The 27,050-nt window shown below is 41.7% G+C and overlaps 1 protein-coding gene across 3 annotated transcripts in view; it reads right to left on the reverse strand.

The window, feature by feature from the left end:
• Positions 1 to 27,050, reverse strand: part of STK39 (serine/threonine kinase 39) — a 314,494-nt gene that overhangs the window by 246,756 nt on the left and 40,688 nt on the right. The gene's annotated exons all lie outside the window — the stretch shown is intronic.

Consider the following 27,050-nt stretch of genomic DNA (forward strand, 5'->3'; position numbering starts at 1 on the left):
GTGTGGACGCCATTACCATCGTCTGATGCTGATGCCTTCCCATTTCAGTGCCTTTACAATATCTCAAGCTCTTCTCCCACTTCAGCCCAAACCAAACCACTTCAGCCTGAGCTACTTCAGGGCTTCCATGAGATGCTGTGACAACTTATCTACTCTGAGCACTCTTTGAGCTTGTTTCTTCCAAGTTTGCTCTACAATTAGAAGAACAGGAATCAACCTGAGTATTCTCATGCTGAAAGCAGGACTTTCCAAGGATGCCAAGCAAAATGATGCAAATGTGTAATTACAAAAGCTCTCAGCATTCATATGCATTTCCCATTTCTAAGGTTTCATGATCATTAGCTAATGCACTCAAATTCCTAAGAGACAGAGTCATGTCATCATCCATATTTTATAAGAGCAAAATCTAGACGTGTAATGATTTGTGGCAGAGCACGAAGAGCTCCTAATTGGATCTGTATTCCGTAGGGGCAAAAAGACCTCCAGGTTAAGGCATCTCAATTCCGCAAAGAATACCAAAAATCTCATTCTCGTCACATAAATCCTCTCCCTGCAAGACTGCCAAGGAGAGAAACAGCCTGTGCTCGGGACTGTGCAAAAGGGGGCAGATGTGACCGTCCACTTTTCTCCTTCAAGTTTTTCTTTGGGTACTATTTCCCAAATGAGTTGCCGAATATCATCCAAAGAGCGGGAGGGAGGATCTTTTGTCAATAAGGAGGGGAGACCAGTATTAGATTTCCTGATACATGTGAGAGAAAGGCACGACACTTCTTGTGCAAATCAAGGCTTTCCCACCCCAAAGAAGTGCCCAAATGGTTGTGTTTAGCGCTGAAGTTCTGCCCTGTGGTCTCATCATCAGCTCTGGCCCCCTGATCTATGACCCGAGCAGGTCACCCTAATGCTCCAAAGACAGGTCTCCAAGTTCATGGCTTCCGTTCCAGGAAGTCCCACCTGTGTTCACTGGGGAAGAAACCACAGATACTGAGCACCCACTATATGGTCGGCATTTTCCTCGCATAATTCTTGTTACAAGCCTGTGCAGTTTTTGTTATTAGCCTCATTTTATATGTGAGAACACTGGGACTCGGAAAACTTGCCCACACAGCTAACAAGTACCTGAGCCGGGATCTGAGTCAGGTCTGCAGGACTCTAACGTCCATGCTTTTTTCCTACCTCCCACAAGTCAGAAGCACACTTCTCCCTTCCTTCCTTCTTTTGCCCTTCCTAGGAAAATATTTTCTGCCCTACATGGTTGAAGAAAAGAGAAACAACCTAGAGAGCCTCACTCTCTCTAGAGCTCAGTGCAAGGAGCAAGTGCCACTGTCAGAGGTTGTTTAAAAGGGGCTCCCTGTCCCTAACCTCACTGCTTCTCCATCAGCTGTTACTCCAAGTCCCACTGGATCAACCTCACCGGCCCTGCAGATCGCAGCATGTTGGGCTCAATCCGGAATGCTCCAGATACCAGGGCCAAACACTACAAAGAGCCCTGCTGATAGCAGAGTGTGTTTTCCAGTCAGGGTCTCCAGAACAAGAGACCATCACTGAAGGGAGCCACAGAGAAAGTGATAAGTAGCCAGTTAGCACTGGGCCTGGTACCCAGCAGAGAAATCAACAAACATCTTTAACAAGCTGCTGATGGGAAGCTCAGCCCTACCTGTTGTAAATCGCCCCCCAGTCCCACCCCTCCATCCACCATCCACATCCCAGAACATTCTCAAATTGGGAAAACTGCAAAACAGGAGAGAAGAAAACAAATTCCCAGAAACGGTAAAATAAGTGTACATAATATGGGACTACCACTCCCAGTCAGTTAAGCCCTTGACTATAAAAGCTTTCTGGCTTCCACAGACAAATGCAAGAATCTGGACACAAAGAAGAATTCTAAAAAGGGGAAGGGATGTTGAATTGGCTTTTGCACAGCAAAGGAAACCAATGACCAAATGAAAAGACAGGGACTTCCCTGGTGGCGCAGTGGTTAAGAATTCGCCTCCCAATGCAGGGGACGCAGCTTCGATCCCTGGTCAGAGAACTACATCGCACATGCATGCCACAACTAAGAGTTCACATGCTGCAACTAAGACCTGGCACAACCAAAAATAACTAAATCAATTAATTAAAAAATTAAAAATGGCAGAAGGGGAGAGGCAGCATGTGAAAAGGAGGGCCTCTGAGTGTGGAGTTCCGGAGTTTGAAGCCGTATGGCTGACAGAGTCTTGGTGCTCCAGCCGGGTGTCAGGCCTGAGTCTTTGAGGGAGGAGAGCCAAGTTCAGGACACTGGTCCACCAGAGACCTCCCAGACCCATGTAATATCAAACAGCGAAAGTTCTTCCAGAGATCTCAATCTAAACGCTAAGACCCAGCTCCACTCAACGACCAGCAAGCTACAGTGCTAGACACCCTATGCCAAACAACCAGCAAGACAGGAACACAAACCCACCCATTAGTAGAGAGGCTGCCTGAAATCATAATAAGGTCACAGCCACCCCAAAACACACCACCGGACGTGATCCTGCCCACAAGAAAGACAACATCCAGCCTCATCCACCAGAACACAGGCACCAGTCCCCTCCACCAGAAAGCTTACACAACCCACTGAACCAACCTTACCCACTGGGGGCAGACACCAAAAACAATGGGAACTACAAACCTGCAGCCTGCAAACAGGAGACCCCAAACACAGTAAGTTAAGCAAAATGAGAAGACAGAGAAACACACAGCAGATGAAGGAGCAAGGTAAAAACCCACCACACCAAACAAATGAAGAAGAAATAGGCGGTCTACTTGAAAAAGAATTCAGAGTAATGACAGTAAAGATGATCCAAAATCTTGGAAATAGAATGGAGAAGATACAAGAAACGTTTAACAAGGACCTAGAAGAACTAAAGAGCAAACAACCAATGATGAACAACACAACAAATGAAATTAAAAATTCTCTAGAAGGAATCAATAGCAGAAAAACTGAGGCAGAAGAATGGATAGGTGACCTGAAAGATAAAATAGTGGAAATAACTACTGCAGATCAGAATAAAGAAAAAACAATGAAAAGAATTGAGGACAGTCTCAGAGACCTCTGGGACAACACTAAACGCACCAACATTCGAATTATACGGGTCCCAGAAGAAGAAGAGAGAAAGAAAGGGACTGAGAAAATATTTGAAGAGATTATAGTTGAAAACTTCCCAAATATGGGAAAGGAAAGAGTCAGTCAAATACAGGAAGCACAGAGAGTTCCATACAGGATAAATCCAAAGAAAAACACTCTAAGACACATATTAATCAAACTATCAAAAATTAAATACAAAGAAAAATATTAAACACAGTAAGGAAAAAAACAACAAATAACATACAAGGGAATCCCCATAAGGTTAACAGCTGATCTTTCAGCAGACACTCTGCAAGCCAGAAGGGAGTGGCTGGACATATTTAATGTGATGAAAGAGAAAAACCTACAACCAAGATTACTCCACCCAGCAAGGATCTCATTCAGATTCAAAGGAGAAGTTAACCTTTACAGACAAGCAAAGGCCAAGAGAATTCAGCACCACCAAACCAGCTTTACAACAAATGCTAAAGGAACTTCTCTAGACAGGAAACACAAGAAAAGCAAAAGACTTACAATAACAAACACAAAACAATTAAGAAAATGGTAATAGGAACACGCATATGGAAAACTACCTTAAATGTAAATGGACTAAATGCTCCAACCAAAAGACATAGACTTGCTGAATGGATACAAAAACAAGACCCATATACATGCTGCCTACAAGAGACCCACTTCAGACCTAGGGACACATACAGACTGAAAGTGACAGGATGGAAAATGATATTCCATGCAAATGCAAATCAAAAGAAAGCTGGAGTAGCAATACTCATATCAGATAAAACAGACTTTAAACTAAAGAATGTTACAAGAGACAAGGAAGGACACTACATAATGATCAAGGGATCAATCCAAGAAGAAGATACAACAATTGTAAATATTTATGCACCCAACATAGGAGCACCTCAATATGCAAGTAAAATGCTAACAGCCACAAAAGGGGAAATCGACAGTAACACAATCATAATAGGGGACTTTAACACCCCACTTTCACCAATGGACAGATCATCCAAAAGGAAAACAAATAAGGAAACACAAGCTTTAAATGATACATTAAACAATATGGACTTAATTGATATTTATATGACATTCCATCCAAAAACAACAGAATACACTTTCTTCTCAAGTGCTCATAGAACATTCTCCAGGATAGATCATCTCTTGGGTCACAAATCACACCTGGCAAATTTAAGAAAATTGAAATCGTGTCAAGTATCTTTTCCGACCACAATGCTATGAGACTAGATAATAATTACAGGAAAAGAACTGTAAAAAATACAAACACATGGAGGCTAAACAATACACTACTAAATAACCAAGAGATCACTGAAGAAATCAAAGAGGAAGTCAAAAAATACCTAGAAACAAATGACAATGAAAACACGACAACCCAAAACCTATGGGATGAAGCAAAAGCATTTCTAAGAGGGAAGTTTGCAGCAATACAATCCTACCTCAAGAAACAAGAAACATCTCAAATAAACAACCTAACCTTACACCTAAAGCAATTAGAGAAAGAAGAACCAAAAAAACCCAAAGTTAGCAGAAGGAAAGAAATCATAAAGATCAGATCAGAAAAAAATGAAAAAGAAATGAAGGAAACAATAGCTAAGACCAATAAAACTAAAAGCTGGTTCTCTGAGAAGATAAACAAAATTGATAAACCACTAGCCAAGACTTCATCAAGAAAAAAAGGGAGGAGACTCAAATCAATAGAACTGGAAATGAAAAAGGAGAAGTAACAACTGACACTGCAGAAATACAAAGGATCATGAGAGATTACCACAAGCAACTGTATGCCAATAAAATGGACAAACTGGAAGAAATGGACACATTCTTAGAAAAGCACAACCTCCCAAGACTGAACCAGGAAGAAATAGAAAATGTAAACAGACCAATCACAAGCACTGAAATTGAAACTGTGACTAAAATTCTTCCAGTAAACAAAAGCTCTGGACCAGATGGCTTCACAGGCGAATTCTATCAAACATTTAGAGAAGAGCTAACACCTATCCTTCTCAAACTCTTCCAAAATATAGCAAAGGGAGGAATACTCCCAAACTCATTCTACGAGGCCACCATCACCCTGATACCAAAACCAGACAAAGATGTCACAAAAAAAGAAAACTACACACCAATATCACTGATGAACATAGATGGAAAAATCCTCAACAAAATACTAGCAAACAGAATCCAACAGCACATTAAAAGGATCATACACCATGATCAAGTGGGATTTATCCCAGGAATGCAAGGATTTTTCAATATATGCAAATCAATGTGACAAACCACATTAACAAATTGAAGGAGAAAAACCATATGATCATCTCAATAGATGCAGAAAAAGCTTTCAACAAAATTCAACAACCATTTATGATAAAAAAAAAAAAAACCCTCCAGAAAGTAGGCATAGAGGGAACTTACCTTAACATAATAAAGGCCATATATGACAAACCCACAGCCAACATCATCCTCAATGGTGAAAAACTGAAACCATTTCCACTAAGATCAGGAACAAGACAAGGTTGCCCACTCTCACCACTATTATTCAACATAGTTTCGGAAGTTTTAGCCACAGCAATCAGAGAAGAAAAAGAAATAAAAGGAATCCAAATCAGAAAAGAAGAAAACTGTCACTGTTCGCAGATGACATGACACTATACATAGGGAATCCTAAAGAGGCTACCAGAAAACTACTAGAGCTAATCAATGAATTTGGTAAAATAGCAGGATACAAAATAAATGCACAGAAATTTCTTGCATTCTTATACACTAATGATGAAAAATCTGAAAGAGAAATTAAGGAAACACTCCCATTTACCACTGCAACAAAAACAAGAAAATACCTAGGAATAAACCTACCTAAGGAGACAAAAGACCTGTATGCAGAAAACTATAAGACACTGATGAAAGAAATTAAAGATGATACAAACAGATGGGGAGATATACCATGTTCTTGGATTCGAAGAATCAACATTGTGAAAATGACTATACTACCCAAAGCAATCTACAGATTAAATGCAATCCCTATCAAACTACCAATGGCATTTTCCACAGAACTAGGACAAAAAATTTCACAATTTGTATGGAAACACAAAAGACCCCAAATAGCCAAAGCACTCTTTTTTTTTTTTTTTTAATTTTATTTATTTATTTATTTTGGCTGTGTTGGGTCTTCGTTTCTGTGCGAGGGCTTTCTCTAGTTGCGTCAAGCGGGGGCCACTCTTCATGGGCCACTCTTCATCGCGGTGCGCGGGCCTCTCTCACTATCGCGGCCTCTCTTGTTGGGAGCACAGGCTCCAGACGCGCAGGCTCAGTAGCTGTGGCTCGCGGGCCTAGTTGCTCCGCGGCATGTGGGATCTTCCCAGACCAGGGCTCGAACCCGTGTCCCCTGCATTGGCAGGCAGATTCTTAACCACTGCGCCACCAGGGAAGCCCCAAAGCACTCTTGAGAACAGAAAAATGCAGCTGGAGGAATCAGGCTCCCAGACTTCAGACTATACTACAAAGCTACAGAAATCAAGACAGTATGGTACTGGCACAAAAACAGAAATATAGATCAATGGAACAGGATAGAAAGCCCAGAGATAAACCCACACACATATGGTCACCTTATCTTTGATAAAGGAGGCAAGAATATACAATGGAGAAAAGACAGTCTCTTCAATAAGTGGTACTGGGAAAACTGGACAGCTACACGTAAAAGAATGAAATTAGAACACTCCCTAACACCATAAACAAAAATAAACTCAAAATGGATTAGAGACCTAAATGTAAGGCCAGACACTATACAACTCTTAGAGGAAAACATAGGCAGAACACTCCATGATGTGCATCACAGAAAGATCGTTTTTGACCCACCTCTTAGAGAAATGGAAATAAAAACAAAAATAAACAAATGGGACCTAGTGAAACTTCAAAGTTTTTGCAAAGCAAAGGAAACCATAAACAAGATGAAAAGACAACCCTCAGAATGGGAGAAAATATTTGCAAATGAAGCAACTGACAAAGGATTAATCTCCAAAATATACAGGCAGTTCATACAGCTCAATATCAAAAAAAACAAACAACCGAATCCAAACATGGGCAGAAAACCTAAATAGACATTTCTCCAAAGAAGATACACAGATTGCTAACAAACACATGAAAGGATGCTCAACATCACTAATCATTAGCGAAATGCAAATCAAAACTACAATGAGGTATCACCTCACACCAGTCAGAATGGCCATCATCAAAAAATCTATGAACAATAAATGCTGGAGAGGGTGTGGAGAAAAGGGAACCCTCTTGCACTGCTGGTTGGAATGTAAATTGATACAGCCACTATGGAGAACAGTATGGAGGTTCCTTAAAAAACTAAAAATAGAATTACCATATGACCCAGCAATCCCACTACTGGGCATATACCCTGAGAAAACCATAATTCAGAAAGAGTCATGTACCACAATGTTCACTGCAGCACTATTTACAATAGCCAGGACATGGAAGCAACCTAAGTGTCCTTCGACAGATGAATGGATAAAGATGTGGCACATATATACAATGGAATATTACTCAGCCATGAAAAGAAACGAAATTGAGTTATTTGTAGTGGGGTGGATGGACCTAGAGTCTGTCATACAGAGTGAAGTAAGTCAGAAAGAGAAAAACAAATACCGTATGCTAACACACATATATGGAATCTAAAAAAAAAAAAAAAAAAAAAAAAAGAGGTTCTGAAGAACCTAGGGGCAGGACAGGAATAAAGACACAGACGTAGAGAATGGACTTGAGGACACGGGGAGGGGGACGGGTAAGCTGGGACAAAGTGAGAGAGCGGCAATGAACATACGTACACTACCAAATGTAAAATAGCTAGCTAGTGGGAAGCAGCTACGTAGCACAGGGAGATCAGCTCGGTGTTTTGTATCCACCTAGAGGGGTGGGATAGGGAGGGTGGGAGGGAGACGCAAGAGGGAGGAGATATGGGGATATATGTTTATGTATAGCTGATTCACTTTGTTATACAGCAGAAACTAACCCACCATTGTAAAGCAATTATACTCCAGTAAAGATGTTTAAAAAAAAAAAAAGGAAAAGACAACCTACTGAATGGGAGAAAATATTTGCAAATGATATGTCCGATAAGGGATTAATATCCAAAACATGTAAATAGCTCATACAACTCAACATCAAAAAACAAACTGATTAAAAAGTGTACAGAAGAACTGAATAGTCATTTTTCCAAAGAGGACATGCAGGTGGCCAACAGGCAAATGAAAAGATGCACAACATCGCTAATCATCAAGGAAATGCAAATCGAAACCAAAATGAGATAACACCTCATACCTGTCAGAATGGTTATTATCAAAAAGAGCACAAATAACATATGTTGGTGAGGATGTGGAGAAAAGAGAACCCATGTACACTGTTGGTGGGAATGTAAATTGGTGTAGCCACTATGGAAAACAATATGGAGGTTTCTCAAAAAACTAAAAGTAGAACTACCATATGACCCAGTAATTCCACTCCTTGTTATATATCCAAAAAAAAAAACCACACTAATATGAAAAGATGCAGGCACCCCAATGTTCATAGCAGGATTATTTGCAATTGCCGAGATATGGAAGCAATCCAAGTGTCCATCAACAGATGAATGGATAAAGAGGATATGATACATACATACATACACACACACACACACACACACACGCACGCACACACACATGTGTGTAATATGACTGGAATATTAGTCATAAAAAAGAATGAAATTTTGCCATTTGCAGCTAGCAACGTGGATGGACTTGGAGGACATTATGCTAAGTGAAATAAATCAGAGAAAGACGAATACTGTATAATATCACTTACATGTGGAATCTCAAAAATACAACAACTAGTAAATATATCACAAAAGAAGCAGACTCACAGATATAGAGAACAAGCTAGTGGTTACCAGTGGGGAGGGGAGGAGGGGCAATAAAAGGGTGGAGGAGTGGGAGATACAATCTATTGGGTATAAGATAGGCTCAGGGATGTACTGTACAACATGGGGAATATAGCCAGTATTTTGTAGCAGCTGTAAATAGGAAGTAACCTTTAAAAACTGTAAAAACTTTTCTTAATTTAAAAAATAATAATATTTTTAAAAACTTTTTTTAATTTAAAATGGGGAGGTAGTGGTGGGGAAAGTCTTTTATTAGAGCCATACAACTAGAGGATTGTTATTGCTTTATAACTACAGCTGACTAAAGAACAACTGGCAGCTTCTCATCTCTAGAAAGAATAAATATGAAGCTTTATGACCTGAGGTGATTGTCACAGCATGAATGGATTTAACCACTCATTGGACAATTTGGAACAGTCTCCTTTGAATCCAAAGATTTCCTTCAACTGTAAGAGAGATCAAGAACAACATTAGAGGTACAGGGAGGCTTAAAGACCATCAAGTCCAGCCCCTCACTATGTGGCTGAGGACAGGAAGGGAAGGGAGGCAAGCTCTCATCAGAAGCCAGATCAGCCAGCACCTTGATATGGACTTCCCAGCCTCCAAAACAGTGAGAAATAAATTTCTGTTGTTGAAGGCACCCATTCTTAAGGTATTTTATTATGGCAGCCCAAGCTGACTAATACAAAAAGCTTTCCTTGTCTGTTCTGAAGTCACTCTCCCATGATCACCTATGCTAAATTATGCCATATAAGTTAGAAGTTCTCAGAAACTTCCTAATTAATTCAAATAGCAATAAGCGACAAGATTCAACTGAAGGGCCTCTGGAAGACCTCTGTAATTCTCAAGTCTTAGGTTAGTAAGACCCTTGAGAAGAAGGTTAGACAGGGATTCTATCCAACCCTGATACTGATTCCCTCTGTGACACTGGCCCTATTTCTACCTATACCTCCGTTTCCTTAATGGGCATAATAAAATCTACCTGCAAGGCTTAATAACAATGAGTTTCACATCCCTGGAAAACATCGACTCAATAAATGTTAGGCTCTCTCTCTGGGACTCATTTCTCCATCTGTAATATGAAGGAGATGGACTATATCTGTAGTTTGTACTGGGGAAAAGAGAAAGGGCAAAGTAGCTCCAGGTCAGGACTAAGTTTCATTTTGCTCACCAGGAAGATTCAGTTGGTTTAAAAGGGGGGGAAGAGGTGGGCTAAACTGGAAAACCAGAAGACTAAATGATTTCTAAGGTCTGATACAGCATGATGAGTTTAAGAGTCTAAGATATAAGAGAATAACCCAGAGAATTCAGGAACAGCTATGAATTAATATCCTATAGCTACATTCCTCACTGAAAATGTACTTGGATATCTAGCCAAACAAAATGATTTTAAGAAGTCTTTGTTCATCCAGATTGCATGAGTTCATATCCTAGCCCGGCTACATACTAACTGCTTGTCCTTGGACAACTTTCGTAACATCTCCATGCCTCAGTTTCTTCCCTTGTAAGATGTCAATAATAGCACCGAGTTCACAGGGCAGCTGTGAAGATCAAATGAGTTAATACATGGAAAGCCCTTGGAACCGTGCCTAGCACACAGGAAGTACTAATTAAATCTCAGCTAGAATTACTCCTCAGGGAAATCCCTCCAGGCCAGCTGGTGTCCTGTCAATTTGTCATGTTAACGCCACATAGTATTTCACGATGTTGATGTATCACAATTTATTCAGCCCTTCTTTTATTGATGAGTACTCTTTTTTTATGTCCAGTTCCCCCCCCCCCATTACAAACAGTGTAACAATAAACATCTGCAACTCTTAAAATATATATTAGTCGACAAGAACTTTCATGTTACAGTTAGGACATGGTCAATTGTTCAGTAACCCTTCCCATAAATGTCAGGATTTAAAAAGCAAAATGGTAAACAAGAAAGGTATTACATTAGCCTGTGACAGGAATGGTGGCCAGGGGAAGCAAATTCTGTCATCATATCCTACTTAAATGAAGAGCATCAAGCCGCGAAACTTTAACAAGAGCTTGCCCATCTCTTAGCACCTGAAAATGCTCCTTAATTATGCATAGCTGTCCTTTTTTAGTGAATAGAGTCCAGAGCTGTATCAGGCTTTCTTTTTAGAGGTGCTGGCTGCTACTATGCAGTAAACAAAACAGATGACTTTGGTCCAGCTGGTGATTTCTTCCTATTCTCTCTTTACCCAACTTGCTCGAGGTGCCCTATTTATGTCATGTGCCCAACCTCATAGCTCATGAGGCCAATCAGGTCCCAGGAGGACCACAAGCTGGCCAGGGTGTGAACGGACACACACGTGAGCTCCACGGGGGCACAGCTGCCACTCTGCCTCAGTCCACTGGAGCCATGTGACATCACTGACCTACCGGGGCAAGATTCTGATTCTCGCAGAAAAGCTGAAAATCCAGAATTTTGTGTGCGAGCTCCTAAATTAAGGTTAGCAATCAATGTTTAAAAACATAAAAATATGGTAAGTCACATAAAAGCTCACCACAGGCCGTATCTGCCTCCCTGGGTGACTGCCAGTTGGCTTCAAATGTGTACCCTTCCTTACCGGAGGGTACAAATTTAAAATTATCTATTCGATTACACATACGAAGTTGTCATTCTTCTAGATCAAAAATGGTCACATTTCCTATGGTTCAACATAATATGCGAATATACTCAGGACACGGGCCCACACTGATTTACAGCAGGTCACCACATGGCCACCCACCGCATCCTGCTACTTCATACAAAGAGAAAGCCATCACAGCTATTCGGTCGTTTGGTGCATTCTATGTGGAAGGAACACGGGCACAGTAAACTCTCAAGTCGAACACAAAGAACAGAAACAGTGAGACAGGTGTTGTGTGCAATTTTCTGGACAGATTCTTTTACAAAACAGATGCTACTGCTGGCCTGTCAGGACACACCAGGCCGGGCACAGCAAGGCCAACATTTCTCACGGCAGCTACACACAGGTGACCCTCCTAAGCAACCTGGTTTGTGTAACAGCCAAGCTGGTTGAGTTATGTCCTTCTGCCTCTGTCAAAAGAACCAGTGACCAGAGCCTCCTTCTGGGGTTGTTGGAGCAGATTTAGAGCTTACTATAAAAAATCGTAAAGACCAGGGTGAGGTAGAGAAATGGCCACTGAGTGAATGAACTTGCATTTCACCACTGACCTGAATAAACTACCTTCCTTGGGAAAGCCTGGCTCGTTAAAACCTTTGGAGGTCACAGACCTCACCAAAGAAAAGCAAGGCTTGTGTGTAACTCAGCAAGAACCATCTGATAATACCACAGAAAAACAAAAAGTCACCTGGGGCTCTGATCGTAAGGGAGATAGAGGGAAACTGGTGTGTTGAATCAAACTGGAATGAGTGTCATATGCTCACCTTGGACCTCAAGCTACACCTAAAGCAACAATTAAATACGTTTTAAAAACTTTAAACACAGCTCTATACTACCCTTACTAAACTCAGAAAGTGAACTGGGATTATCTAACACAAAGAAAATTATTATTAAGGGATACAGGTAAAGTCTAGGTACCTGGTTAAAGAGGAGTGGTACGTATGGGATAAGAAGCTGTTAAGTATCAGACTCTGACTTCCATCTAATTCAATGTGATTGACACTGCGATTTACTCCTAGGCGTTTCTGGTTTTCTTAATGACACACAGATAAAAGATAAAAGAGTCACTCCATAAATACGATTATTTACCAGTTTAAAAAACATTTCACAATTACAGTCGGCCCCCCTTTTTTGTGGTTTCGCTTTCCGTGATTTTAGTTACCCAAGGTCAACCGTGATCGAAAAACACTAAATGGAAAATTCCAGAAATAAACAATTTGCGAGGTTTAAATTTTGTGCCATTCTGAGTAGTGTGATGAAATCCCACTCCATCCCATCCTGGACGTGAATCGTCCCTTTGTCCAGCGTATTCCACCTGTAATTCACTTAGTAGCCATCTAAGGTTATCAGATCAACTGTCAGGGTATCGCAGTGCTTGTGTTCAGGTAAAGCCTTATTTTACTTACTAATGGCCCCAAAGCGCAAGAGTAGTGATGCTGCAATTCGGATAGGCCAACGAGAAGCCGAAAAGTGCCTCCTTTAAGTGGAAAGGTGAAAGCTCTCGACTTCATAAGGAAAGAAAAACATCGTCTGCAGAGATTGCTAAGATATACGGGAAGAAGGAATCTTCCATCTGTGAAATCATGAAGAAGGAAACAGAAATTTGTGCTAGTTTTGCTGTCTCACCTCAAACTGCGGAAGTTACAGCCACAGTGCCTAAGTACTTACTTAAGGTGGAAAGGGCATTAAATTTGTAAGATATTTTGAGAGGGAGAGAGAGAGAGACCACATTCATATAATTTCTATTATAGTATATTGCTATAATTGTTCTATTTTATTATTAATTATTGTTAACTTCTTACCGTACCTAATTCATAATTTAAACTTGATCATAGGTAGGTATGTACAGGAAAAAACATAGTATATGTAGGGTTCAGTACTATCTGCTGTTTCAGGCATCTACCGGGGGTCTTGGAACACATCCCCATGGATAAGGGGGACAGCTGTAGTCTGAAGAGCACTCACTTCAAGGTTAGATCCCTTAAAGCTGAAACCGAAGAGTTATTCTAAGATTCGAGTTCTAATGCTGACACTAATTCTAATGCTGACCAACAGAAAAGCTGGAGTAAAACATATGATCTGGGCTTCCCTGGTGGCGCAGTGGTTGAGAATCCACCTGCCAATGCAGGGGACACAGGTTCGAGCCCTGGTCTGGGAAGATCCCACGTGCCGCGGAGCAACTGGGCCCGTGAGCCACAATTACTGAGCCTGCGCGTCTGGAGCCTCTGCTCCGCAACAAGAGAGGCCGCGATAGTGAGAGGCCCGCGCACCGCGATGAAGAGTGGCCCCCGCTCGCCGCGACTAGAGAAAGCCCTCGCACAGAAACGAAGACCCAACACAGCCAGAAATGAATAAATAAATAAGTAAAAATTAAAAAAAAAAAAATAAGGAAGAAGAGTATTACCGAGTTTTTCTGCCACATACGCAGTTCTACTACACTGCATAATTTCATCCTTACCTATAGCCTTCTGTATATGAAACTGAATAAAAAATCTAAAAAATATATATATATATATGATGTCTGTGAATGTGTATTTATTGTTTAAGAAAAAGATCATCCTATTTGGGTGGGGTGGGGGGCTTTGACAACCCAGTCCCAGGGATTGGCTATGAATCACTTGAGATGCTGCCTTCTTTAACAACCCCAGGCAGGGTTAGTCACTTCCTCTCTGTCCCTAAGGACCCAGTCCAGTCTCATCCCAGCACTTAACATGCTCATGCAGTTGGTCTCCACAGCCTTATGACTCTAGAACCAACCCTTCCACTGAGGTCCCTGCCTGGAACGCAGGAGGTCCTCAATAACTGTTTGCTAAGTGGAGGAAACTCCCATCAACCTCTCCCTGGGTTGACAAGGTAAACAAGGGAGGTGTAGCTGTGCTCAAAGCTGGGTGGATACAGAGGAGTCTCAGCCCAATAGGCTATATAACCTGGAGGCAAGGAGGCAGAGCACTTTTACTCAGTATGCTCACTGTGTGTGTTTGTAAGTAGGTAGCTGTTGGTAGACATGGCAGTTAACGGCAAGGAACAAGCCTTGCAAGGCCATCTGCCTGAAGGCACTTATGGTTTGCAGAACATCCCTTTCAATTCTGGTGTCGTCAAGTGTCACGGGAAAGCTCAGACTGAAGAGCAATGTTCCACCAGAATGGGTTGGGATCCTCAGTTTTTAAAAATTGAATCCCCTGGCCACTGCTCAGCATGCAGGAATCATGCAAAATGAGGCAGGCTAAAATAAAGTAGGGTCCTTCAGTGATTCCACTTGATGACAAAGAGGTGACATAAAACACCTAGTAATGTGGAGATGTGACAGACAGGAGCCGAGGATTTTGACAATCCTCCAAATCCATCTTGGGAAACACTGCATCAGGCCCTGGACTGCAGGAGGGACACATCCCTACAGAGCAAGCTGGATTTTTATACTCAGTAAAGGTCACTTTGAAGTCCTCGCCCCCTGTAAACTCAAAACCCCATGATCTGGCAAGACTGAAAAACTTCCTGTTCTGCTCTGAGAGGGTAGCAACTCCTCCCAGCAAAACCCACTCATTTTACTGATTAAATCAACCAAATAGAAGCCAACATTCCACAAAGGAATGTCCATTGCTATTCACACAGATAAACAGATACACCCACTGGCAAAGGCCAAAAGACGTTGAGTGCCCTGGTTCTCATACGGTATTTTAACATGGTATGCGGATGGTCTCCAGCTCCTTACTGCTCCAACCTTAAGCCACCGGGAAGCGGGAAGGGCTCTAAATGCAAAAAGAAGAGCCAGGGGCTTCCCTGGTGGCGCAGTGGTTGAGAATCTGCCTGCCAATGCAGGGGACAAGGGTTCGAGTCCTGATCTGGGAAGATCACACATGCCGCGGAGCGGCTGGGCCCATGAGCCACAATTACTGAGCCTGCGCGTCTGGAGCCTGTGCTCCGCAACAAGGGAGGCCGCGATAGTGAGAGGCCCGCGCACCGCGATGAAGAGTGGCCCCCGCTTGCCACAACTAGAGAAAGCCCTCGCACAGAAACGAAGACCCAACACAGCCATAAATAAAATTAAAAAAGAAAAAAAGAAAAAGCTTGTATTTAAAAAAAAAAAAGAAGAGCCAGTATCTACTTCGAGGTCAGTCTCATTTAACCATCTCGGCCACATGCACGTTGTCCTTGTATGAATAAGAAAAAGGCATTCCCCTCACTGGACGTCGAGCTGGAGGGCAAGGCCTGCCAAGTGGACAACACACGATTGGGCAGAAAGCTCCTTCCTCCCAGCTGACTGCATCAGAGCTTGCTGCGCTGAACAAGGGGTGGGTGTTCAGCCTCCAGGGACCAGTGTACAACTTTGGGGGCCCCTGGTCTAAGCTTAGCACATCTGTAGCCCCAAGCCTGTTTAAAAAAAATAAGTAAAGTCTGTTTCTAAGCCCCAAGACAACCACCTCGGATCTAAGACAGAGTCCCCATGAGAAGCCCTGGGTTTGGGCAGATTTTTCTCAAAGTCTGCGAGACAGAGTAATTAATAGCTGAACTCATCTCAGAAACACCTAAGATGTCTGTTTAAAAAGCAGATTCTTTTTTTTTTTTTTATGATGAACTGATTTTATTTTTTTTTTATTGAAGTACAGTTGATTTACGTTTCAGGTGTACAGCCAAGTGATTCAGTTATAAAGATGTATTATTTTTCAGATTCTTTTCCATTACAGGTTATTAAAAGATATTGAATATAGTTCCCTGTGCTATACGGTAGGTCCTTGTTGTTTATCTATTTTCTGTATAGTGTGTAACTGTTTAAAACGCAGATTCTTGAGCCCATATCCAACCTATTGAATGAGAATTGTTGCAAATAGAGGCCTGGAATCTGCATCTTTAATACGCTTCTCCAGCGATTTCCCCATGTCCTTAAATTTGAGAACCACGGATCCTGAGTGTCGGCTTCTCTGCCCCCTCCCCAGCCAGGGCACCAGGTCTTGGGAAAATTTATCAGCCAGGGGTCAGTCAGGAAAACCAGTTACACTAAGTCTTGTAACAGATATTATTTAGTATAAAGAATTGTTCCACAGGCGTTAGAGAAATGAAAAGACGAGTGACACAGAGTAACTGCAGGAAGCAGCTATGTCCCCTAGAGCCGGGGGGAATCAAAGAGGGGGTTTGGGGTTATGAGAATTTGACAGCTTAGAGGAGGAGACCCACAGAGCTTGGACCCAGACGTCCGAGGAGCAGGGGCTAACACCTCGGGAGCTCCAAGGAGGGCCTCTCAGTGAGGGTCCACATGGGGCTGGGAGGCCGTCTGAGGACCGGCTGGTGATGGCATCTCTGAGGGATGTCAGGAGGCTGGTTCCAGGATGTAGAAAGAAGCTGGAGACCGGAACCAACTGCTGCTAGAGAGTGAAAGACCCTTTCTGGAAGGAAGCTGATAAGGACCGTAGGCAAGCCGGATGAAGCATGTTCTTTCTCCCTCCTCCAGCCTCCCAGAATCCCTCAGCACCCCCCTATTAGCAGAGCTTAACAGGGAACAGCAGGCAAAGGAGGAACGTGGTTTGTCGAGTTCCAGCCCAATATACAAGCCGAGTCTAGAAAGGTCTGTCTGGCACTTAGAGACAATCACTTAATGAGGAGCCAAAGGAGTATGAAGTACATCGGCTCCAATAGGAGGATGGGGTCTATTCCAAGCTCCCCCTAACCAAGGCCAGGCTTTTTCTTTTTTTTATTTAATTCTCATTTCACTCTATTTTCAAACACAATTTCTATCATAGCCCTTTTTAGCATCTAACACTCCCCAAATGTTCACTCTCTACTTCCTCCTGGTCGTGTAGCAATTAGGAGTGGGAGCCTGGGGCCGGACAGCCCGACCAGCCATGCGACCTTGGGCAAGTTGCTCAGGCATTTGTGCCTCAGTTTCCTCCATTACAAAAAGGGAATGGCAACAGTATCGACCTCACAGGATAGCTGTAAATATTAAATGAGATGATACATGCAAATGTAATAATATAAAGGAACATGTCTGGCACTGAAGTGTTTAATTATGTTTTGACTGTGAATATTATCAACACTATGATTATCCCAGACACCTGGAGGGAAACTAGAACTAGACCTACTACAAGCTTCTGAAAAATCCCCCTCCTTGAGATCACCTCTGCTCCCACAGAGCCCCAGCTCCTGCCAGCTTCTTCTCAACTCCACCTCATCAAACCCTACTCCTGGTAGCCAGCACTGACAACCAACTCTTATAACACAATGACTGGGTGTACAGAAAATTACGCAGGGAAATGATTCATTGTTCCAGATCCACTTCTCTGATAATTAAATATCCTTGGCTACCAGATCCATGAAGCAGCAAGGAACTAAAACATTTCTCCTAGCTCAAGGACAGAAGGAAAAAAGTCCATTCCGCTAATGCCGCCCACCCCTCCCTATCTCTCCATCTGATTTGACTTCACTCATGATCAAACTCCTGCTTATCTGGTCTCCTTGGCAACCTGAGGTTCTCTCCCAAGCTACACCATCCAAGAGGAAGGACAGGCAACCCTACAGGGGAAGAAAGGGCTTTCCCTACCTCTCTCTTGCCTCACTCTCACCCAGCAGCAGGGGAATGATGCCGCAGGCAGTCTGAAACGACAGAAGAAAAGAAGAGGCATAGGGAACGCAGTGTCCTGGTAACCCCATCAGGCCTGAGATCACGGCTGTATGAGCAGGAGGAGGAAGAAGTGCCCCGCGAAGGGCCCCAAAGGGAGCAGCCGCAAGCTGTCAGCCCCTGCCTCCACCAGCCCTACCTCGTGGGTCTTCCTGCAAGATCCCACATTGCCATCGGTGGGGCCTGGCAGGAATTCAGAACTCTCCCTCCCATGGTCTTAAAGCTGGCAGCCAAAGTGTTAGGACCATATAGGAATTGGAAGATGTGCAGATAGCATAAGGTATCTGGGTATTCTGTGAAAATGTAGATGCTGATTAGTAAGTGTGGGATGGGGCCTGAGATTCTCTGTTTCTGCAGGCTCCCCCGTGACACGTATGATGTAGCTGGTCCATGGACCCCTCTTTGAATTGCTAAAGCATAGGGGATATAGCTTCCCCAAATCACCCCCAAAGGTTCCTGGTACTTACCTCCTAACAAGGGAGTAGAAAGTCTGGAAACTGCCTGACCCACCTCCTAGTCCCCTATGGCTGACTGGGGAGGGAGGTATGAGGCATGGGAAAGCAGATGACTGGAGAGTCAGGGATAAAGGGACCAGCTTGATATATCTGGAGAGAACTCTAATTCAAAAAGACACATGCACCCCAATGTTCACTGCAGCACTATTTACAACAGCCAGGACATGGAAGCAACCTAAATGTCCATCGACAGATGAATGGATAAAGAAGACATGGTACATATATACACGATGAAATATTACTCAGCCATGAAAAAGAATGAAATAAGGTCATCTGCAGCAACGTGGATGGACCTAGAGATTATCATACTAAGTGAAGTAAACCAGACAAATATCATATGATATTGCTTATATGTGGAATCTAAAAAAAAAAAAAAAAAAGATACAAATGAACTTACTTACAAAACAGAAATAGACCCAGAGACATAGCAAACAAACTTATGGTTACCAAAGGGGAAGTAGGGGGTGAGGGCACCAGGATAAATTAGGGGTTTGAGATTAATATATGTACCCTACTATATGTAAAATAGATAATCAATCAACAAGGACCTACTGTATAGCACAGGGAACTGTACTCAATATTCTAATAACCTATAAAGGAAAAGAATCTGAAAAAGAATATATATACACACACACACACATATATGTACATATATATACAAACATACACATATATATATATATATAACTGAATCACTGTGCTATACACCTGAAAATAACACAACATTGTAAATCAACTATACTTCAATAAAAAAAAAAAAAAAAAATAACAGAGGGACCAGCCTGGGGAATGGGCTTCCGGCCAGCAGGAGACCAGAAGGAGCAAATCCCTTTCTCCAAGGAACCACACTTAGGAATTTTATGTGTATTTAGCTCTTCAAAAATGAAGATTCAACACTCCTCCCCTTAACATGTAAGTTTATTACTTTTCAGGTATATTTTCAGAAATTCACCACAAATGAAAGATGAGGACGATTCTCCTTCCCTGCCTCAGTAAACAAAGTGTAATTAAACTTAGAATTATTTCCAGCAACTATGGTTGAAATTAAGTTGGGCTTCAGTTATCTGGAAATTTATTAATCCAGAAAACATGATTCCTCAAATATTATAATCAACTAAGGATACTCAGTAAACAAAGGCGAACAGCCAGATCACTGTAAATGTTTTTATTCAATATATATCGGGCCCCTGGTCACATTCACATGAAAAAATTAGTCTTTACAAGAGCAATATGATGTCTAAATGCAACATATACAGATTACTTCGTATGATAGTTCAAGAAAAAGAATCATTACAAATATTGTTTAATTGAAACCTTCTTACAGCATGAGGCCCAGATCCTCATATCTGTGACCATATCTCTGGAAGCAGATGTATATTCTATGGAGAGCTGCTTAGGATGGCATGAGTTTCAATATGTCTTGTAGTCACTCATTGATTACCTTTTTTAACAGCTGGGCTGAACTGGATTAATAAGTACCTGTTAAATTGATCTTTTAACAGATAAACTTCTTTATTTCCTTTCTGTTTCATTTACTCGGCAAATGATAGGAAGTAATTTAGTTGCATTAATTTGCTGTCAAGTTTTTGGTTAACTAATATTTCTACCTTGAACTCTAGGCTCTCAGTAGGCAGTTACCTACCCTCTTCATTCGCCTTGTTCACCACCAAGATGACCCCTCCTGCACATAATTTAATAAAAATCTGCTGGTGATAATGGCCAGGCCTTCAGGTCTAGGCTCTGGGCTGTGGCCTATGGTATGTGGACCAAACTCCTGAAAAAGCCCAAGTTTCAGATTCCATCTCCTCATGTGTCAGTTAGCTTCACTTTGTTGCTTCAGCCCATCCTGTCCCAGTAAGAACAAAATGGATAGATACGTATAACAACTCCATCACCAATGCGGAGGGGGAGGGGGAGGGGGGGAGCAACCAAAAGCCTGATCTACTAACCATGTACAATAATTGTAGTAACACCTTCAACATGCAAAGAATAATGGTATCTTGGAGCTGGAAAGAACTTCTATTTATAGGTCATATAATCATATAAGGACAGAGAATATGTACTTGTTTATTCATTCAACAGATTCTACTGAGCTTCCTGTATGTGCCAGGCACTATTTAAAGTTCTGGAGGCAGAGAGCAAAAAGTGCCTGCCTTCCTAGAGTTTACGTTTTAATGGGGGTGGGGGCTAGATTTTTTAAACCTATGAATAATTTTATTTTGCGGTAAGTGCTGTGAAAAAAATAAAACAGACATGCGTGATACTGAATGGTGGGGAGAGTCCTGGAGCTGTGACAGTCAAGGAAGCTTCGCTAAGGTGTTGACATCAGGTGGATGAGAAGAAGCCACCATACAAAGATCTGCGGGCAGAGCGCGCCAAGAAGAGGGGCAGCACGTGTAAAGGGCCTGAGTCAGGGATGAGTTTGGAGAGCTCAAGCGACAGAGACAAAGGCAGCGTAGCCAGAACTTGTTGACTGAGAAGGCAGATGGAAAAAGGGATGGTCAGACAGGTAGGCAGGGACCATATGGAGAGAGACTTGTGGACCAAAATAAGTGCTTTGGAGGATGTTGAAAAGAAGAATTAGATGATCTGGTTCACATTTTATCCAGCTCACTCTGGCTGCTCTATGGAGGTGAGGTTGTATGTGGAGAAAGAGTAGATGCAGCAAGATTGGTTAGGGAGCTGCCATAAATGTGTGGGCACAAATTAATGATAATCTGGGCTAGGATGACAGCTGATGGATTGGAAATTACCTGGGGGGAAAATACTGAGGTACCAAAGCTAAATATGTATCACCTCTACTATAATCATCACTGAATTTTGTAACGAATAGCCATGATTCTCTCTTCACCCTTCCCAAAACCTGTCCAAAAGGACTGGTCTGTCCACCAGAACAAATTCTACTTGCTCCAGATGACATTTAAAAGGCTTGAGCTACCAGGCATTGCTCAATCAACCTCCGACAGGAAGAACAAAGAAGGCTGAGGATGCAGGGGAAGGAGATGTAAAAACCAAATTGCTGCCATCTCCCATTTACTAAAGTGAGAAGAGGCCAGCAAGGGAGGGGTAAGTGTTTGCACATATTCAAGAGATAGTTCGGGGGGAAAAAACAAATTGTTCGGTCATCTCTTACAGATGGGTATTTGTGGATGCTGCCTCCTATGAAGAAGACTTTCTAAAGCCAAAAGAAAAAATATAAATATTTAGTATTTGAAGGTATTTTTTCCATCCCACTCTTTTACTTTCGGAGGCTTAAAAGAAATAAACCAGTCAAATGAAAGCTTTTTTCCTCCCTTCTTTAAAATTAAACCATACTAAACAAGGACAAAGAATGTTTTAAATAATTTTTCTTAAATCCCACTACCCAAATACAGCTATTTTCATAGTTGCATATTACATTCTAATCCTTATTCATACATACACACGCACATTTATATGCACTCACATATACAGTCACAGTAATTATAGCTCTGTATTCTGCTAATGCATTCTGAATTAGATCATAAACCATTTTTCATGTTTCTAAAATGTTTATAATTATATTAGTTGCAACACAATATCCCGACACGTTACTAAACCATAAACTATTGCCTTTAACCCTAAAAGTGGGCATTTGAATTCTCCTTTCTCTCAGTTTTATCTAATAATTTCAAAGGGATAACCCACGTTTGGTGCAAATAAAAGCTAAAACAATGCCAAATGCATAAGCTTCAAGGCTCTTATAAAATTGCTCTATTTGGTAACTCATTAAATTGCTAATAAAATCATTTGTCTGTCAATGATTTGCCAAACCAAGTGAGTAAAAAGAAATACATCAATTTCATTCAAGGATTATTTACCTAGGATATGCAAGAATAACTCACCAACCCAGCAGGAAATTAGCTGAACCTGCACCATAGAGTGTGCACTTTTTTTAAAAAAAATAAGCGAACGGAATATGGACTTGGAGGACACATCACGTTCTCTGCACTGTAATTTTCGCCCAAGTCTTAGCTTTCGCTAGGTGGCCGAGTACTTACAGGTAAGAGTCCACAGATGAAATGCTGCAGGAGGCAACTCTCTGAATGTTTTAAGAATAGTACTACATTAAAATAGTTTACATTTCAACATGTGCGGGTAACTCTGAACTATACACATGTATACGTATAGCTGATTCCCTTCGTTGCACAGCAGAAACTAACACAACATTGTAAAGCAATTCTGCTCCGATAACAAAATAAAAACTAAAAAAAAAATTTTTTTTTCACACACACACACTGTATTTTATTTTTACAAGAGATAAATAGACTGACACCAAGCGTTGTACATGGATGACCACAACAAAAGCAACAATGATTGCAATTACCAAACATGAAACACACTCATACTGTCATAATATTGACATTCAGTCCAGTAATCCTCCACTGTAACAGCTCCTTTACTTTGCAGTGAAAATTGATTTGTATATTCTTTGCCTCTGAGTCCTTGTGGGATTTTTTTTTTTTAATTCAGACATAAAGTCACAAAAATTATACTCATCCTCATCAGTTCACTCAGTCCCATGTAATTATTTTTTTTTTCTAAAAAATTTTTTTAAAAATTAAAAAAGTACACATAGAGATAAATGTTATATATAGCGAGGATTCTGTGCTGTGCCTTTCCTTTAAGGCTTCCTAACTCCTTGAGGCGTGACTAAAAAAAAGCGGAACATGCTCATGCGATTGCCAGCTTCCCAGCTGTCCTCCAGATTCTCCACTGTGGCATCGTATTTTAGGCAATGCTAAAAGTATCACAGGGGCGCGGGGCGGGGCTTCCAGGGGCTTTAGCTTCAGGAAATGCTTAAAAGAAAAATCCCATATCCTTTGATACCCTGAGCCTTAATGGGGTTATACCCTTCAGCAGACAAGAGGCCTACACCACTGAAGTTTGTTCTCAGCTTTAAAAGGAGGCCAGCAGCAGCCCCTGTGAAGACTCCCACCAGCCACAGAGACCACAATGGGACACCTCTTCCACGTTTTTACGCACCATCCTTAACTCACGAGGCCGATCATTTCAGGAGAATGTCAGAGATGGCTATCTACACATCAGATCCCATCCTGGGAGAACCTGAACTCCATCCTAGGAAACTGAGGAAGTCGTTCAGTTTTGCAAACTGTATCATATTTCAAAGTGACTGGTGGAGAAGCGCCACTTTATGCTGGTTCCCTTTGTAAAGGGAAATGGGAAATGGGAACCCTGCATCTCAACATTATGTCCATGCCGACTTTCACATCTTCTGCCAGGGCTCACACTGGACAAAGACTCCAAAAGGATGTCCAAATTCTTGAGACAACTGGTATTCAGCCATATCAAATATTGCTTGAGATAATTAAGCTGTCAGCAGGGCCTTGGAAATGTTTGGGCTTTAAGAGTATCCGGATGTCCTATTATGTTTCATGATGGTATCTGACCTGTATTACAATTCCTCACATTCTCCAACCAGAACCCAAATGACCAAATACGGCCAGCAAAATAATGTTTATTTTCCATTCACCTTCGTTTCTCTCTTGAACTTTAAAGTAACATGTCCATGCTTTTATCAAAACATATCAAAAACCATATCAAAATATTTAAGAAGTGGGAAAAGGCAATGACTTATGAGACCAAAAAAAAAAAAAAAATCCATGGAAATATTAAATGCCACACCATTAGTCTTAGAGATCAGCACACTTTAAATCTACAAAAAGCAGGCACACCCAACTACTCTCTAACCTCATTCCCGACTCTAAAACAAATGTATTTAAAGGATACTATTAGTTAAACTTGGAATGGAAAAAAAAAAAAACCATTCAGTTAAGCAAATCCTTCTTTCTCATTTTTCACTACCATTTAACCATTGAAACATTCACCTTTTATTTTTGTACCAGTTTACAAATAGTATGTCCTCTATTTGGTTTTATTATGATAAAATCCACAGAAATGTCCACTTGCCATGGGCTCAGGGACCCAACATTATCAAAGAAAACAATCTTCTATTAACTCAGAGAAACTAGGACATATTTAACAAACATCTTATATGCAGGACTGAAAAATATCAACCGAAGCAACCTGACTCTTTGGTTTGTACACTTTTCATGTAAGAATCATATTCACAGCTTCAAACTCATTAAATTCAACAGACAGAACTTTAAAGGGAGTTCTTGAGGGAAGGAGAGGAGGGGATTCCAAGAAGGGTTTTAAACTTTAAAGGCACGTCTCACATGGTTTACATTTTCCAGCTACACTCCCTGGTTGACTTTTGATTTCTACCTAGCACTTTCATTTATTAAATAAATGATGCAAATTCCTTCCAAGGTTTTCTTTTTAAATATTTTGGAGTCGCAGCCTACACTGCAGAGGCCAAACCTTAGCTGGCAGCAAGAAGCTGTGCCTGACAGAAAAGTGTGGGTAAAACACATCCCACAGAAAGAGATCTGAGAACACACGCAGACCCGAAGCTGCAGCACCGGGGAAGCACTAAAATATATTCCTGGGCAAGCCTTGGATGTTGATTTTGTCCTTAAGTCAGGAAATCACAAACATTCATTTCAGGACTTAGCAACTCTGGTCATCAGGGGTCCGCTCAGTGAGCCATCCTCCCACCCCTCAAACCTCGGCTGCAAAAAAAAAAAAAAAACTTTTTAAAATACTAATGTGGTCAGTATTCTAGATTGCCAGGCATAACTCAATGAAAGGAAAGATAAACTAGATACAAACAATTTGCAAATGGATGGAACATGACCATTTTCATCCCATTCCTAAAGGAATGCAGTTTGGAGCTGGGAGGAATCCCGTCCACGGCTCACTTCTTTTTCCCCAAAGCCTTCCAAAACCCCCATTAAGAATAAGCGCCACCTCCCTCCAACCTGCCCCTTCCCCACCCCAAATCACAATTCCATCAGCCAACGGTCAAGGAGATTTCCCCAGCCTGGGCTCCTGAGCTGGTTCCCGCAAGACTTAGGACTCTGAGTCAAAATAACGTTCGAGGAGACCATCCAATAAAAAGATACCTCCGGTTATCATTAAAAGCAAGAGCAAAGAACAGTTTTGTCCTGCTTGAAACAGCTCTAAAAGATTATTCTCTGTCAATGGCCCCAGAGAAACAGAAACCAACTAGCTGGAGGCTTCCTGAGAAGGCGGGGGTTCCTCATTCATGCTCACCTGGTAGCCATGAAGGTGTTACCTGTGCACCACCTGCATCAGAACCACCTGGGTTACTGTGAAAAAAACAAATGCCCAGACTCGGCCAAACTTCCCAAATAGAATCTCTGGGGCTGTAGCCTGAGGACCTGCATGCTTGAACAAGCACCCTGGGAACTCTTCTGCACAATAAAGTTTGAAAACCACCATCAAACTCAAACTACCTCTGTAGATTTCCCAATTTTGAGTATCTTCTCCAACGAAAACCATGGACGCAGTTAATTAAAACACCAAGTCCCTACTTACCCCAAAGTGCTAATGATCATTCGTACAGACATCGTCCCGTTCACTTTACACTCCCAACAACCCTCTGGAGTGTTTCATCCCCATTTTACGGCTCAGAAAACTGACGTCTGTGGCCCGCTTTTTGCACGTGGCAGGGTAAAGATTTCTACCCAGGTCTCCCTGATGTGGAAAAGGACTCCCTCTAATGAGCAGGAGAAGTAGCTAACCGTTTTCTTGCTCTCCTAGCAGTCATTTACATGGTTGGTCATGATTTTCCCTCCCACCTCGACCAGTTCCACCCCAAAGATAACCACTTTCGTCGTATGTGGTATTGGCCAAAGTGCTAGAATGCTGCCTCTGGATTGGGTCACTACAATTTGAGACATAATATTAATACCTGAAAAATTTGGAAAATATCTCGAGAGATTAAAAAGAGAGGCAGAAAAGAGGCTATAAGAGAATAAATTTTAAAAGTTAACTGAGATCAGCTTGGGAGAGTATGATCATACTCAGAAATGGTGAACACACATTTTCATCTCCACTTCAGAGCAACTAACTGAAGCATAAGAGACTTAGGCTGCACGTACAGATGAACTTTCTGATAGGGGATGGTGTAATATTGGCATGGAGGTCATATAATGCCATTGATGGGAAGATTTTCCCAAAAAGCACCTTTAAATCTAGAGCAGGGTTTCTCAGCATCGGCACTATTGGCATTTTAGATCAGATAATTCTTTCCTGTAGGGGCTTATCCCTAGATGACGTAGGATGTTTAGCAGCAACCCTGGCCTCTACCCATGAGAGGCCAGGAGCATTCCCTCAGCCCTCCCCAGCT

This window comes from Balaenoptera acutorostrata, chromosome 8 (genome assembly GCF_949987535.1).
Source record: "Balaenoptera acutorostrata chromosome 8, mBalAcu1.1, whole genome shotgun sequence".
NCBI lineage: Eukaryota > Metazoa > Chordata > Mammalia > Artiodactyla > Balaenopteridae > Balaenoptera > Balaenoptera acutorostrata.